Here is a 14,322-nt window from a genome sequence, read left to right as displayed (position 1 = left end):
TCGCCCGAAGAAACATCATCCATCATGTTTGTCATGGAGGGAAAAAGGAAGGTTGGATCTCCCCCACCCCCGCTTGCTGGTGAGCCATCCCCTCAAACTGGGGGACACAGTCATTTGTGACCTGGCTGGATGTAGATGCATGTATTTCAGTTCTGTTCTTTCTCCTTTCTTCCTTGGCCTCAAAGGCAAGTTGCTGTTATACTAAGAACAGTTAAATTTTCTGCTTTAAAACAAAAACGGCAATTAAGTTGCAGTCCTCTGGACGTGTATATGTGTGTATATAAGCATGAGTGTAAGAATGACAGAGAGAGAGAGAGAGAGAAGATATGGGGTAGTTAGGATTTAGTACAAAGGGAGGCTGGCCTGCCAGAAGCTCTTCGCTGCTGGGGGCTGAGGCACCAGGCTAGGACTGAACCCTGAGCCCTGCAGAAATCTGGCAGCCTGCTCAGGGCTGCATCCAACACACCCTGACCTTGCCAGAGCAGGTGGCAGATGGAGTCTTCAAAGCCAATGAGTTCAAAAATCCATTTCTCTCTCAGGGATTCTGGATGGCTTCACTGCACACTCAAAGGTCAGCCAGTGCTGCTGCCTTTTCTCTCCATGATGTCAGAGGCTTGGGAAGCTGTGTAAACACCCTTGGAGTGGGCTGCCTGGGCCTTGGGGATAGGAGCATCTCCTCCGTGGGGCCTCAGGTGATGATAGAGCTCTGAGGCTCCCCCCACAGCCCTCTGCTCCATATATCCAAGAGAAGATGGTGCTGGCCTGGCTGCATCCTGGCACCTTTCCCTGCCCCCTGCATGTGGAGCTGACCCACACTGTGTGCTCCGGAGAGAATAATAGAAATAGTTCCAGGTTTTCATCACTTCTGTGTGAAGTGCTGCATGACCTCTGGATTAACGAGTAGTAAACTTGGTTTGATGAGAAGACCAGACCACAGACACCATTGGGTTAAGCCAGTTTTTACTTTTCTAAAAGGGATAGAATCCGATCAGAATATACAGTGAGGGTCAGCAACGTTCCCCTGATTGACAGAGATGCAGGATTCTAAACCCCAAAGTCCTGTTCAAGGATACTCAAGTGTGAATAAAATCTTCCTGTCTCTAAGCTCAGCCTTTCCTCTGTGCACCTGGTTAGTCTGACAGTCTGCAGGACCACCTCAAAGAGCCAGAAGCCCCTGCAACTCAGGGTTATGCAATTCCCAGCATAATTAGGGGTGGGTGTGGCCCAGTATACCCTGGTAGAAACAGAGCCCTCATCCACCAGCCTTTGCCACCTTAAGGGTGTAGTCTTAGAGCTGTATAACTAAAGCAAATGTCATCACCCACACTTGACTGGGAGTTAGACTAGCAGGCCCTTTATATCAGCTCTAGGTATTATCCATCAGGTGCCCAGTAGGGCCTACCTGGAGTCTTCGAGGTCCACATATTCCCAGGAGTGCCCAGGCTGGGTTGTGTCCACTCCTGGTCCAATTTGCTGCAGGTTAGGGGTCATAGAAATGTGACCTGGTCCCACTCCAGCAGGACAGGGAAATGGACACAAGTGACCCCATCAAGCCCCCCGTCTCTCCTTCCTGAGGAGGGTCCCCCCACAGCAGGACAGGGAAGTCGACACAAGTGAGCCCGTCTGCTTCCCAGAAGATTTTGAAGTGAGGGAGTCAACGGCTTTAGCACTCCAGGCCAACTGTTATCCACAACAGATTTAGCAAAGAAGAGTGAGTCCCCAGAAAGAGGCGGGGTTGACTGGAAAAAGCCAAGCAAGAGATCAAGTTCCCATCAGGCAGTTTCAGAGTGTGCAGGGCTTGGGTCCTGGTGAGGACTAGACCAGCAGAGAAGGAAACTGAGACCAGAAAAAAAAAAAAGCATGGTGCTAGGCACAGAATAGGAAAGCCCCAGAGAGTCTTGCGACCTGCCTGTCTCACCTTCCTCCTTCCCAAGCTGGCACCTAGGTGAGGGAAGCACAAAGGCCCTGGTGGCGGAGGGAGATCTGTGTGCTTGCATCTGACTGGGCTTGTTGTCCTGCTTGCCTTTGGCCATCAGGTGATGCCGTCACTACCTGTGCTGCTGGGACCCCCTCGAGGCTGACCAGGCCCCACTGTGCCTTTTGACTGCCCTGCAGATCTCTGAGGCCTGGCAGCACCTCTCGTTGGATGCCTAGGGTCACTTCCCCACTTGCTGGATCCCCCCAAAACCTTGTCGGCCTGTATTGTCACCTCCTTTCCACACCCTCCAAGTATTCAGGGACCTACAGGAGCTGCAGGAGACTCAGTGCCATTACAGGCACCTTCTTCATGCCCATAAAGTTATATGGCCATTTCTACCTTGTTCCTCTAGCCTCACGTTGGCACAGGGGCCGTGTCTGCCTTCAGCTTCCTCCTCAACCCACCTAAAACTTGAGGCTTCAAGCCTGGGGGGTGAAGCCAGACCTCACATCAGGCACCCCATCTCTTCTACCAAAGGCTCTCTACTTCCTCTTTCCAACTTCTGGAACCTTCCTTTATGTCAGTTTCCCTTAACCTATGACTTATGTTCAGATCTCTAAGGCTTCCTTTCAACGTGCAAAGGGAACATTTGGGATTTCGATGTGTCTCTTTTCGCATGACAAGGCCTGCCTTTGGAGACTCATTTCTGGAGGGACTGTCTGATCATTGACCTCACGTTGTTTGTCCTCAGTTTGCAGGAACATAGAGCATTGATTCCTTTGCATGGAACAGCACGATTTGCAGAGAAAGGAAATACTGTCCCTGTTACTTAGGTATTGAATTAGTATTTGAGGAATGAATGAAAGAATGAATGAATGAGATATATAATGAAAGCAGCTGCGTTCCTTTAGTTCTAACGGTCCACAATTTCCCACTCAAGGGAGTCCGAAGTAGAAGTCAGTTAGGAGCAAGATGTAAAAGGTATGGAGACTGAATTCACAGTAGGCTTTTCAAATGGAGATGGTCCTTATTAAGCTCCAAGCTTTAATTACCTTTTCTCCATTTAGGAGAAGGATGTGAGAAGAGGCCATTTCCTCCCTTGGTTGCCCGCTGATGGTAGTGGTTTTGCATTTCGAGTGCACTTGAGAAATATTCAAAACAATAACTTAGGCACCTTGGTAAACCATGAAGGTCCCCCTCATGCTGATATGCATGGCCAGGTTCTTGAGTACTTCAGTATCTTCTTTCATAAGAAACAGAGGAAGCAGAAACCACAGACATCCCTACGGTGAAAGGCCTACTGCTGCATCCTGAATGAGAACTGATCAGGAGGGGTGACAAGGACATTAGTCCACAAGTTGGCTTTTCCCACCAGGGAAACACTTTAGTAGCAATTTTACATCAGCTAATGATTCACTCCACCTACCTGTGAAGATAAAAAAGAGAAAAATAGTGGGAAAATGTTTTTTTGGACAACATAAAGGACTTATTGAGATTATATTTTTTCAAAAAATGAACTATTTTTATTGGAGGATTTAGTATGCCAATATCCATAAACATCCACAGGGCCACTGAAGCAAAACTGATTGCAAAGAACATGGAAATGTGCTACATGTTGGGGATCTGAAAAACATGTAACAGACCTGTTAGAATCTGTGCCAATTGATGGAAGTGGCCAGAATGCAGTTTGGACCTGTAGCCATGGCTAGTGTTAACGGGGCATTGTGTTTCCAGCTGGTAGAGGGAATGGTCAGCAAATGAAGCCAAGAGTATTCGGTATTGCCCAGGCAAGTCCTCTTTCTTGTGTAGAATTATCTGGTTTAGGGAAAAAAAAAAAAAAAAAACGCTAAGCATTTTCTCATCTTCAACTGGGATACAAAACCAGTGACTCTTCCAGAGGTCTGTAGAGAGAGCAATCATACAAACCTTGGAAGCATGAAGGTAAACACTAGAGCTATAAAAGATAATCATGATGTGTTGGAAAATAACATTGCTGCCTGAACAGGATGTCAACTGCATCTTGACTCTCCTTTCTTACAAATGGCCTTGCCCTAGCAGTCACTGCCCTGGAGGGTTCCTGCGGCACACTTGAATAGTAATTAAATAAGAAAGTGGTTAACAGTGGGCTTGGGCCTTCAGCAGTCTCATCTCCAGGAATGGCATTCAGAGATGACTGCGAATACTATGGGGAAATGTATTTATTTGCCCATACATCAGCCCATAGTATTCTTCCCCCGTACATGAAATGAACGAGAACGGCTTATGCCAGGCTCTGAAAGAACCACACTCCCTCATGGTTGTCTGTGGGGAGGAGAGTACTTCCTGGATTAGGGGTCCGAGGCAAGGGTGGAGCAGCTTGTGTCGACGGGAAAAAATGCATAACCTGAAATTGAGAATTATGTTTTATTTGGTTGACGAAACTGAGGACTTAAGCCCAGGACACAGCCTCTCAGATAGCTCTAAGGGACTGCTCCAAAGAGGCAAGGGAGGAGCCCGTATATATAGGAGTAAACAAAGACCAGGTAGTCAGAACATCCAAAGATTATTGTTAATCAAAGAAAACCAGCTATCTCAAGTTAAGGAATGTAGCACTTTTCCGTGTATGGGAAGACGCAAGAGTCTGGGCTCACAGAAATCGTTCCTTTGATGTGCACTTCAGCTATCTAGGGTCAGTATCCTTTGCTTTCTCGTCTTGATTCTCCTCAGGGTGCAGTGTCTGACGGTTTGATGGTGGGCATCCTTGTGTCAGGGAGGCTGTAATGTGATGGCTTGATGGCTGCAACATCCTTTGTTTACTGATATGGCAGACAACATATTTTTCATTGATAATGGCAAAAGACAGAATGTCTGGAATCCCACTGCTCCTGGAAATGAATCTTTTAGGAGATGCGCCTGTTGAACTCTATCTCCCGGATATCAGCAGAACAATCTGTTGAAAAGACAAAGCTGAGTTTATTGCTTAGCTGGTAATGGAAGGGAAGGGCAGGCTCTGACTGATTGATCTTTTGAAGTGTGGTGTAGGGTGGGTCTTTCAGTGTGGCAAGGGGGATGATTCAGGGGATGCAGAGGCTTAGTTAGGGTTGGGTAAAGATTGTGATATAATAGTTTAGGTGGACACAGCAAGGTGAGGGTTTTGAGACCAGGGTTCAAAGAATTTGGGGATATAAACCATCCGTTGATGCTTTCTAAGGAAGAGTTGATGGTTTTTTGGAAAGGCCCAGTGATGAGCAATAACGTCGTCTGCAACTTTCATCTATCTTGGCCAGAGTCTCTGGGAATAGTAAAGTTATGGTAATGAAGGCAATAGAATAGTAAAGTCAGGTTAATGTGGAGTGCATTCTGTAGACAGCTAGCTGTGTTGGGATAAATGGCTTTAATTCTCACACCTCAAGAACAAAAGGCAGAAAGAGAGCTGACAAGAAGCCTGCCTAGTTCTGCAGGTGCCCACACAGACAGCAGGATGTCTTTCTGATGGCCTTGACTTCTGCTTGGGAATTCCCTTAGGGAACCTGGCTCCATCCTTGGCTCCAGTAATGGAACTAAGACCTAGTCCCATGCTAAAACAGTCAAGCCAACCATGGGGATTAGCGCTGAATAAGCCGATTCAGTCATAGAGTATTATAGAGCATTTGGTGTAAATGCTTGGACAAAAATGCTCTCTCTTTCTTGTTGGATATAAACAAAGAGGCATACACCCAGGAGCAGCTGTAATCCTTTTGGACCTCTAGAAGAGCCAGGGTTAGGGTGAGGCCAACCCCATGGGTGGCAGAAAAAAAGAATGCAGACTCTCCATGATATGGTTGAGTTGCTGGATCAAACATCTCCTGAAATAATGTTACCTGGCCTTTATGAATATGTAAGCATATACATTTCCTTTGTTATGTAAGCACGATGAGGTAGGACTTCTGTTACTTAAAACAGAAAATATCTGGGACACAGGCGGACACCCACCCCTGTCCCAACTGATGTTCCCTTGCAGTGAAGAGAACCATTCCCAAGGCTGTCATGATACCAGTTCACGCATCTTGCTCACTGTGATATGTCCCATGCCTCCCAAAGTACGTGGCACATGATAGACATTCAATAAAGTTTCCCTAATGAAACAAATTGTCGATGTTTGGTTAATTAGCTTGTGTGTTGAAACAGTCGTGGCCAAGAGAGAGACGCTCTGCTCTTAATGAGACACAAATACTGTATAAAGTGAGGGGAAACCTGCTTTCCTTTTGCATTTATGTCTAATTTTTCCAAAGGGAAAATCAAATCCTGCGTGGATTTGAAGGACCCATGGACAGCTCTCCATCCTATGGTGGCTCCCGCGGGTCGAAAAAGGCACAGTTCCTCAGATCAGTCACGTGACTGTCTCCTACTGTGTACTGCACTTCATTTATTTAGAATGAAACTAAAAATCTATAGTGTTTTAATAATTGTATTTTAGCAGCTCTAACATTATCTTTAATTCTATGCTTATTTATTTTATTTTTATTTATGAGCTAAAGCTCAGTTGTATGTTTAAAATCTGTGATCCATAGTGGTAGAATTACATATCCCCCCTCTCACTTTAAATAAAGTTCAGAATGAAATGTGACGACATGGATCATTGAAACTTAAAAATAAGGAAAGGGGGTTTTCTTAAAAGAAGCAAGGGGAACTTTGCCAATCATTGAGAATTATATAATGTAATCAACTATCTTTAGTTGTGCTCAGATTGTCAGAAAGAGAAGCAGTTATGAATGAGGAGCAGGAAAACAAAACATGTGGTCTTTTTTTTTCCTCCATAGCTGAGGATCTGAGCAGAGCTGCTTAAATAGTGTACATACTGACAGTAAGTGTCCAGGTTGAAAAAGTTTACCAGAGAAAGGTCATAAAACCAATCAAGACAGTAAATGCCATCCGAAGGGATTAAGACTGATGAAAATTAAACTGTGTAAACATTCCGGGTCTTCCTTCCTGTTACGAATGCTTAATGAAGTCTCTGAAGGGGACGTGAGGTGTGGATGCAAACAGGGCGCTTTTTCTTGGGGCTTATCTGCATCTCCCTCCTTGTTGACTGGAGTCGGGGCCACACGGGGGAGCAGAGCTGAACTGGAACAGGCAGCACCTACTCGTGCCGGGGAGGTGGGCATGGAGGAATTGGCTGCACAGCAGAGGGGTCTTCAGAACCCGTAATCAAGATACTGAGGCTGAGCATGTGGTGCTCCCGTCCTAGTTCTGGAAGCTTCCATCCAAGGATAGCAGGTGAGGCCCCCCAGTGGCAATGACTGTGGTCACAGATCCAGCCGCTAACAAAGGAACCAAGAGCCAGGCAGGGATCAGGATGGGCTTCTGTGTCACAGAGAGCGGCGGCAGAGCTCTTCACGGCAAGCTTTCGGGATTGAGGTAGGATCCAAGCAGGATCTCAGTGTGGCAGGCTGGGGGTCAGCCTAGTGGAGAGGTGAGGGTGTGGGAGCTGGACTCACTTCGGCACAGAAGGTCCAGGTCGGCATTGTCTTCAGTGGTGAGTCGCTGGGGGTGAGACAATCGGACCTTTCACTTGCATTACAAATTCTGCGTTCTTTAAAGTTGCAGGATGCCCATTCCCAGTGCCTGCGCTCGAGACTCGTATCCTACTGCTTAAAAATAACATGACCCTTCCATTGCTCTTCAAGTACGGAACCAGAGTACCATGTGAATGTGGGCGCCCCTCGAACTAAATCTTGTATCAGGAATAAGGATCCAGGGGCCCTTGCAGAGAAAGAAATAGTAACTCAGAGGAATGCTGCACTCTTAGGATAACACGGGGAATTCCGGGATAGCAGCATCGGTCGCACTGATGCCTCCGGCAGAGTCTGAGCCATCACGCACGGCGCGCCATCCTCTCACCTCTTGTCCTCTTCTCCCACACCTCAGTAGGCCCCAAAGAGTTAATAGCAAAGGCCTTGAGAAATCTGCACTTTGGTAAGGGGAACAGCTTTTAGCTCCAGCTGCTGCTGCCAGAGGAGATGCTTGAAAGCAAGAGAGGGAATAATAGGGAAGAAAAGGACTTTTGAATCACGTGGGAGTCTTCGAGGACTACTCAGCCCAGAAGATGTATCTCTTATTGGTTCAAGCCAATAATTCTCTAAACCCCACCCCACCGCCACCCCCTGCCCCAGCCCAGATATAGCTTCCTTCACTGTCTTTACAGGTTGTGTTTGAGTTCATGGGAGCCCAGGGGACCGCTTTGCTGGGTTTGGACTTCCTTGGTAGCAGGAGCTAGGGCCAGAATTAATAATAGCAGTAGCACTGAGCCCCGCACTGTAGTTGAGGTGGATGGCCCTGAACTTTAAAAGAGTCCTTGAGCAATTGCAGACAGAGGATCCTGCAGCTCTTTGATCAGTGGATTAGCTGTCAAGACCAGAAGGGGACTCCACGAGCCAGGAAATGATGGGGCACCAGGGCTGTGAAAGACAAAACAGTTCTGGACCAGACTCAGGGCTTCACACATTCCCATCCAGAGAGGAGGGCTTAGAAGTTAAACCTGGGCCCCCTCCACCATCACCACCTCTCCATGCTCAGAGACCATTAGGTGACCTGTGTTTCTATAAGGCTCTGTTTTTCTGAGTGAGACGTTCTTGCTGAGTGGGCTGGGGTGGGAGGTTGTATAAGGGGCCCTCCGTGTGGTTGAAGCTGAAGAAAGAGTAGGCTTGGGGGGGGGGGGCGGGGGAAGCCAGCCAGCCACAGGGAAAGGAGTTTGGTGTTGGGGGAGAAGAGGAGTGAGGGCAGCAGGGAAATAGAAGATGTTTAAATACGGTTTAGAGTCTGTTTTGCTGGCAGGAGGCAAGTTCACCTTCACAGCTCCAGGAAATCTACAGTAGGATTGACATGGATTTGCATTTGGATTGTAATACGAGAACTTGCTGAGTTTCACTCTCAGACCGGAGGGTCCGTGAAGATCCTACAGGGTTCAAGATTATTTGTAATCTGCTGTTCACACGCATCTGTAGGTGGGCAAATTTAAGGTAGTTCTTAGCAAATTGAAGCATATACCTAAAGGCTTAAATTACTTCCTTAACACAGCGCTGTGCAGTTTTTGGAGTTTGGGTATTTTTTTTTCCTGAATTCTTTCCTGAAGTGAAATCTAATTTGGAAACTGAATGTATAAAACAGATAAATGCAAAAGCTACTGTGTTCAAAGCAGACAAAAATGGAGGAGCACAGATTCACTTAATCAAAGAGGAAGGCATGACCCAGTTCAACGTCCTGGTGGACCAGCCCAGTTGTGCTGCATTAGAGTCTAGAGGGAGGGGAACCAACAGCCAGCTCTGGCTCCCAGAGCTGTGCTTGAGCAAATTACCTGCTCTCTCTGAGGATCAGTTTCCTCCTCCATAAAATGAGGCTGCTAGGATCTGCCTTTAAATACCTGATGTGGTGATTAAACTGTATAACGTGAAAGCTCCTAGCATAGTATCTGGCGATGAAGGATGCTCCCTGAGTGTTCATTGAACAAGTGGGGAAAATACAATTCCACCCAGCTTTTCAGTCGCTCATTTTTAATGATACTATTTCCGTGCTCAACTAAGGATAACTTTTGGGGGGTATTCCAAGTTTGTCATTTCTCTGGCTTTGGGGATTTCCAGTGCTTCACGGAGACTTAGAACATAGGGTGTAGCACAATATGTCATTAAGTTCTCGGTCATGCATGGAAGAGGGCACTGTGCCGTGAATGCTCTTGGCTGTGATTTATAGTAAGAGGGATGTTTTACTTCACAACACACACACAGCTGTAAAACTGATACAGAAGTTTCATGAAATAATACATGTCCATGTAATGCATTTTGGGGGAAAAACTTTATTAAGAAAAAAGAATACTGGTCACAACCATTAAATTGATTTCACAAACCCAGTGATGGTTCACGATCTACAGTCTGCAAAAATGAAATAAAGCGTATGTACTTCTAGAAAGACCAGTGGAATTTTGATGCTGTGTGGGCGTATTAAGAGGGAAATATGGAATCATAACCAACTACATTCATTTTTAGGGCCATCCAGAATGCGTTTTCTCCAAAAGGCCAGAATTCTAGATTTTTCATTACATCTCTTTGTCGGGAAACAACACCATCCCTTGGTTTGAGCTTCTCTGTATAGGTTGCTGCACGCCTGAGTTTGTGTTGCCACATTTGCATGAGCACAAATAGATTATTTTTGTCACAAATATTTTAACCTTCTGGTTTGGAGCTGTGCTTGGCCTACAATGCTTAAACAGCACAGAGACACCAACTGTGTGTTTATAATTGAAGAAGAATGTTGGGTAAAGCCACAGAAGGAAGGAATGGCAACTCTTGTTGGATGGGTGTGTGGCCTCTGTGAAAGAGTTCCCCAAGGTACCTGGCTCCGCGTCGACCCCCCCACCCCCGACCTCCTGCCGGGTCCCAGGTACTGTCTGAAGTCCAGAGGATGCAGGACCTGCCTCTGAGGAGTCAGTGGGGGAGTCTGACAGTAAATTGTATATTCAGTGTTTTCAAAATGTGTTCGGCGAAGAATCAAGATGGCGGAGTAGGAGGACGTGCGTTCACTCCCTCTTGCGAGAGCACCGGAATTACAACTAACTGCTGAACAACCATCGACAGAAAGACACTGGAACTCACCAAAAAAAAACCACCCCACATCCAGAGACAAAGGAGAAGCCGCAATGAGACGGTAGGAGGGGTGCAATCGTGTTAAAATCAAATCCCATAAATGCTGGGTGGGGGACTCACAAGCTGGAGAACAGTTATACCGCAGAAGTCCTGAGGGTTCTGAGCCCCACATCAGGCTTCCTAACCTGGCGGTCCAGCAACGGGAGGAGGAATCCCCAGAGAATCAGACTTTGAAAGCCAGCGGGATTTGATTGCAGGACCTCCACAGGACTGGGGGAAACGGAGACTCCACTCTTGGAGGACACACAAAAAAGTGTGCTCACCAGGACCCAGGGGGAAGGAGCAGTGACCCCATAGGAGACTGAACCAGACCCACCTGCTGCTGTTGGAGGGTTGCCTGCAGAGGTGGGGGGCAGCTGTGGCTCACCAAGGAGACAGGGGCACAGGCGGCAGGGGTTCTGAGAAGTGCTCATTGGCGTGAGCCCTCCCAGAGTCCACCATTAGCTCCACCAAAGAGCCTGTAAGCTCCAGGGCTGGGTCGCCTCAGGCCAAACGACCACCAGGGTGGGAACACAGCCCCACCCATTGGCAGACAAGCAGATTAAAGTGTCACTGAGCTCCGCCCACCAAATCAGATTAAAGTTTTACTGAGCTCCACCCACCCAGCCCAACCCACCATCAGTCCCTCCCATCAGGAAGCACCCACGAGCCTCCTAGACAGCTTCCTCCACAAGGGGGCAGACAGCAGAATCAAGCAGTATCAGCACTATTTCATCTTGTGGAACTGTAAATCACAGCCACAGAAAGACAGAGAAAATGAAAAGGCAAAAGACTTTGTACCAGATGAAGGGACAAGATAAAACACCAGAAAAATAACTAAAGGAAGAGGAGATAGGCACTCTTCTGGAAAAAGAATTCAGAATAATGATGGTGAAGATGATCCAGGACTTTGAAAAAAGATTGGATGCAAAGATCAAAAAGTTGCAAGAAAAGTTTACCAAAGACCTAGAAGAATTAAAGAACAAACAAACAGAGATATGCAACACAATAACTGAAATGAAAAATACACTAGAAGGAACCAATAGCAGAGTAACTGAGGCAGAAGGACGAATAAGTGACCTGGAAGACAGAATGGTGATCATCACTGATGCAGAAAAGAATAAAGAAAAAAGAATGAAAAGAACTGAAGACAGCCTAAGAGACCTCTGGGACAATGTTAAATGCACCAACGTTCACATTATAGGGGTCCCAGAAGGAGAGAGAGAAAGGACCTGAGAAAATACTGGAAGAGATTATAGTTGAAAACTTCCCTAACATGGGAAAGGAAATAGCTACCCAAGTGCAGGAAGCGCAGAGAGTCCCAGGCAGGATAAACCCAAGGAGAAACACGCCAAGACATAGAGTAGTCAAAATGTGTTCGGGGGCACAGACGAGAGAGTTTCCAACCACTCATTGGGGAAGGGTGGTGACCAGAGAGACACAATGACCCACTAGGGCAGGCTTTAGAAAATGAGTAGGAATCCTTCCATTGAGCAAAGAGGAAAAAGAATCTCAAGGAGAAAGGTGAACACTTCAAAGCCATGGTGGAAACGAAGGGCTGGTGCCTGGGACACCCAGGAGTTCAGGATGACCGAAGCCCAGGGGACGCAGAGGATGGAAATGAAGCCAGAAAGGGAAGGAAATGATAAGGAATTAGAACCTTCTGCTGGGGCAGTGAAGGAGTTTGGGGTGGTTTTTAAGAAGAGCCGAGCATGCTCAAATGTGTGTGTTGAAAGGATCACACTGACCATCTGGAGGAGCATGGGCTGCAGTGGTCAAGATGAGCTATGCTCGGGCATGAGGAGGGCAGAAGTAGGGGGGCCAGGTGGGAAAGGATGCCTTTGCGAAGGGTTCTGAGAGGTCAGGGGAGGGAGGAGTTCAGGACAATGTCCAGGCCTCTCTGTTGGCCAGATGGAGGGTCCTGGAATCCACTGAGCTGCAGAACAGCAGAGAAGGGACAGGGTGTTTGGGGCAAGGGTCAGGGAGTGGGGAGCTGGCAGGAGAAAGGGGAGATTAAGGAGGCTCAGTATGTGCCAGGAGCAGTAGGATTTGACAGACCGTACCGTTCACTTATCACCTTTCAAAAGATGCTCTTCTGGAAGATACATTGCGACTGTAACCACAGGGACCCACACACGCACACGCGGCTCCTCGCTGCCACCCTTCTCTGAGCTGACAGCCAGTCCGATTCTAGTCTGGGCCCACGGCCACGTGAAGAAGGCAGACTGGTTCACCCGGTCTTTAAATGAAAATGCTGCTGCCCATAACCTGCTGACAAAAGGCTAATTAGCCTGAATTTTAAGCCCCAGATCCCTCAGGGAAGAGCATGTCGGACAGCTCTGAGCTTCACCGAGCAAAGCTTTCCCTGAATTAAGGGAGGTTGCGAGTTTTGTCACGTGGCCCGTGTCTCAGACTCTGCTGTGACCCCACTGTGAGGAGAGGGGCCCTGGATTCAGATAGGCGGGCTCTTCCTATTACAGCCCTCTCCCTGCCGAGGCCAAGAGTGAGGACTGGAAAAAGAAGATTCTGGAACAGCAGTCAGAAGGGCACTCAGACACATGGGTGTCCTCTGAACAAGGAGTCAGGGGGAACAAGGACTGGAGAGAGACACGGGAGACAGGGTCACGCTGAGATGGTCCACGTCAGGTCACACAGCAGCCAGGACAAAATCTGTCCAAATCAACTGCAAAGTAAACTCTGTGATGTTTTGAAATCATTCCTCAGCACTCGGCACCGTTCCTCTGCTCCCCTTCAGATTCTTCAACTACCTAGAGAAAGAGAACGCTCCAGTGGTCCTGTGCGCCCAGCAGAGCTGGGCTGGCTCCCCTGAGTGTGTCTCCCTCCCCTGGAGCAGGGCAGCCTCCGCAGAGCCGTGGTGTCTGGGGGCACCCAGACTGGAGACAGACAAGGCCCAAGGAATTAAGAGTTCATGAACACAGACAACTCCTCCCAGTTTCTTGGCTGAAAGGAGAAAGGCAAGGCAAGCCAGTCACTAGAAAAGGGTGAAGGATTTTGAGAGCAGGATATTTTTCAGAAGCAAGAAATGTGAGCAGTTTTATAGGCTAAGGTAGAAAGGCAATAGGGAAGGAAAGATGGAAGAGACAGGAAAGAGAGGGGATGACTGATGTGGGTTTTAACCTGGAGACGTGTGGCCCGGGTCTACACCCAGCTCATCTCACCCAGCACACAGGATGTTCCTCCCCTGTTTTGGGCACAATGTGGCACCATCTCAGCTCTGTAGCGTGTGGAAGCAGATGTTACTCCACAGGTGGGGTTAGGAGTAGCCTGAGGCTGCTCTCGGTACGAGGCAGGGCACCCAGAATCTACGCAGGGCCCCTTACCACCTCCCCCAGCGGCCAGAATGGAGGTCCAGACCATCTCCCGCCTCCTCCCTTGCTGTGTCTCCAGGTGCCCAGGTTCTCTCCGCGTACTTACTGCACGCTCCAGTGTCCTGGAAGCAGCTCAGCCCTCTTCCAACCTGGTTCAGCCTTGAAAGGGCCTCTTTCTCCACCTGGATCCTGCTGGGCTTTTTGCAGCATCCAGAAGCTGCTCTCATTCTGTTATCAACTTTGATCAGGTTGTCTGGAAAAAACCAGCCTCCTCCCGATACTCTGCAGTTTGCCACCACACCCCTCAGATCAGAGCCTGTGCCTTGTCTTCCCATGCACCTCCCACATCTCACCCCTGACACCTGAATGGTTGTGCCACACCTCTGCTTAGACCTCGGCTCTGATTTCAGTGTCAGTCCATGGTGCAGAAGCTTCCTCCCCA

At 48.0% G+C, this 14,322-nt stretch overlaps 1 long non-coding RNA gene across 1 annotated transcript; it reads right to left on the bottom strand.

Moving 5' to 3' along the window:
- Window positions 1-4,339: 4,339 nt before the first annotated feature.
- LOC130829251 (uncharacterized) lies at window positions 4,340-14,111 on the bottom strand. Its single transcript, XR_009047471.1, has 3 exons — window positions 13,987-14,111; window positions 8,724-8,874; window positions 4,340-4,847 (listed from the first exon to the last, which is right to left on the bottom strand). It is a non-coding gene; the product is annotated as an uncharacterized LOC130829251 (long non-coding RNA).
- Window positions 14,112-14,322: the final 211 nt, after the last annotated feature.

Source organism: Hippopotamus amphibius, chromosome 9, assembly GCF_030028045.1.
Source record: "Hippopotamus amphibius kiboko isolate mHipAmp2 chromosome 9, mHipAmp2.hap2, whole genome shotgun sequence".
Classification (NCBI taxonomy): Eukaryota; Metazoa; Chordata; class Mammalia; order Artiodactyla; family Hippopotamidae; genus Hippopotamus; species Hippopotamus amphibius.
The sequence above is the reverse complement of the archived record's forward strand: the minus strand, read 5'-3'. Positions and strand labels throughout refer to the sequence as shown.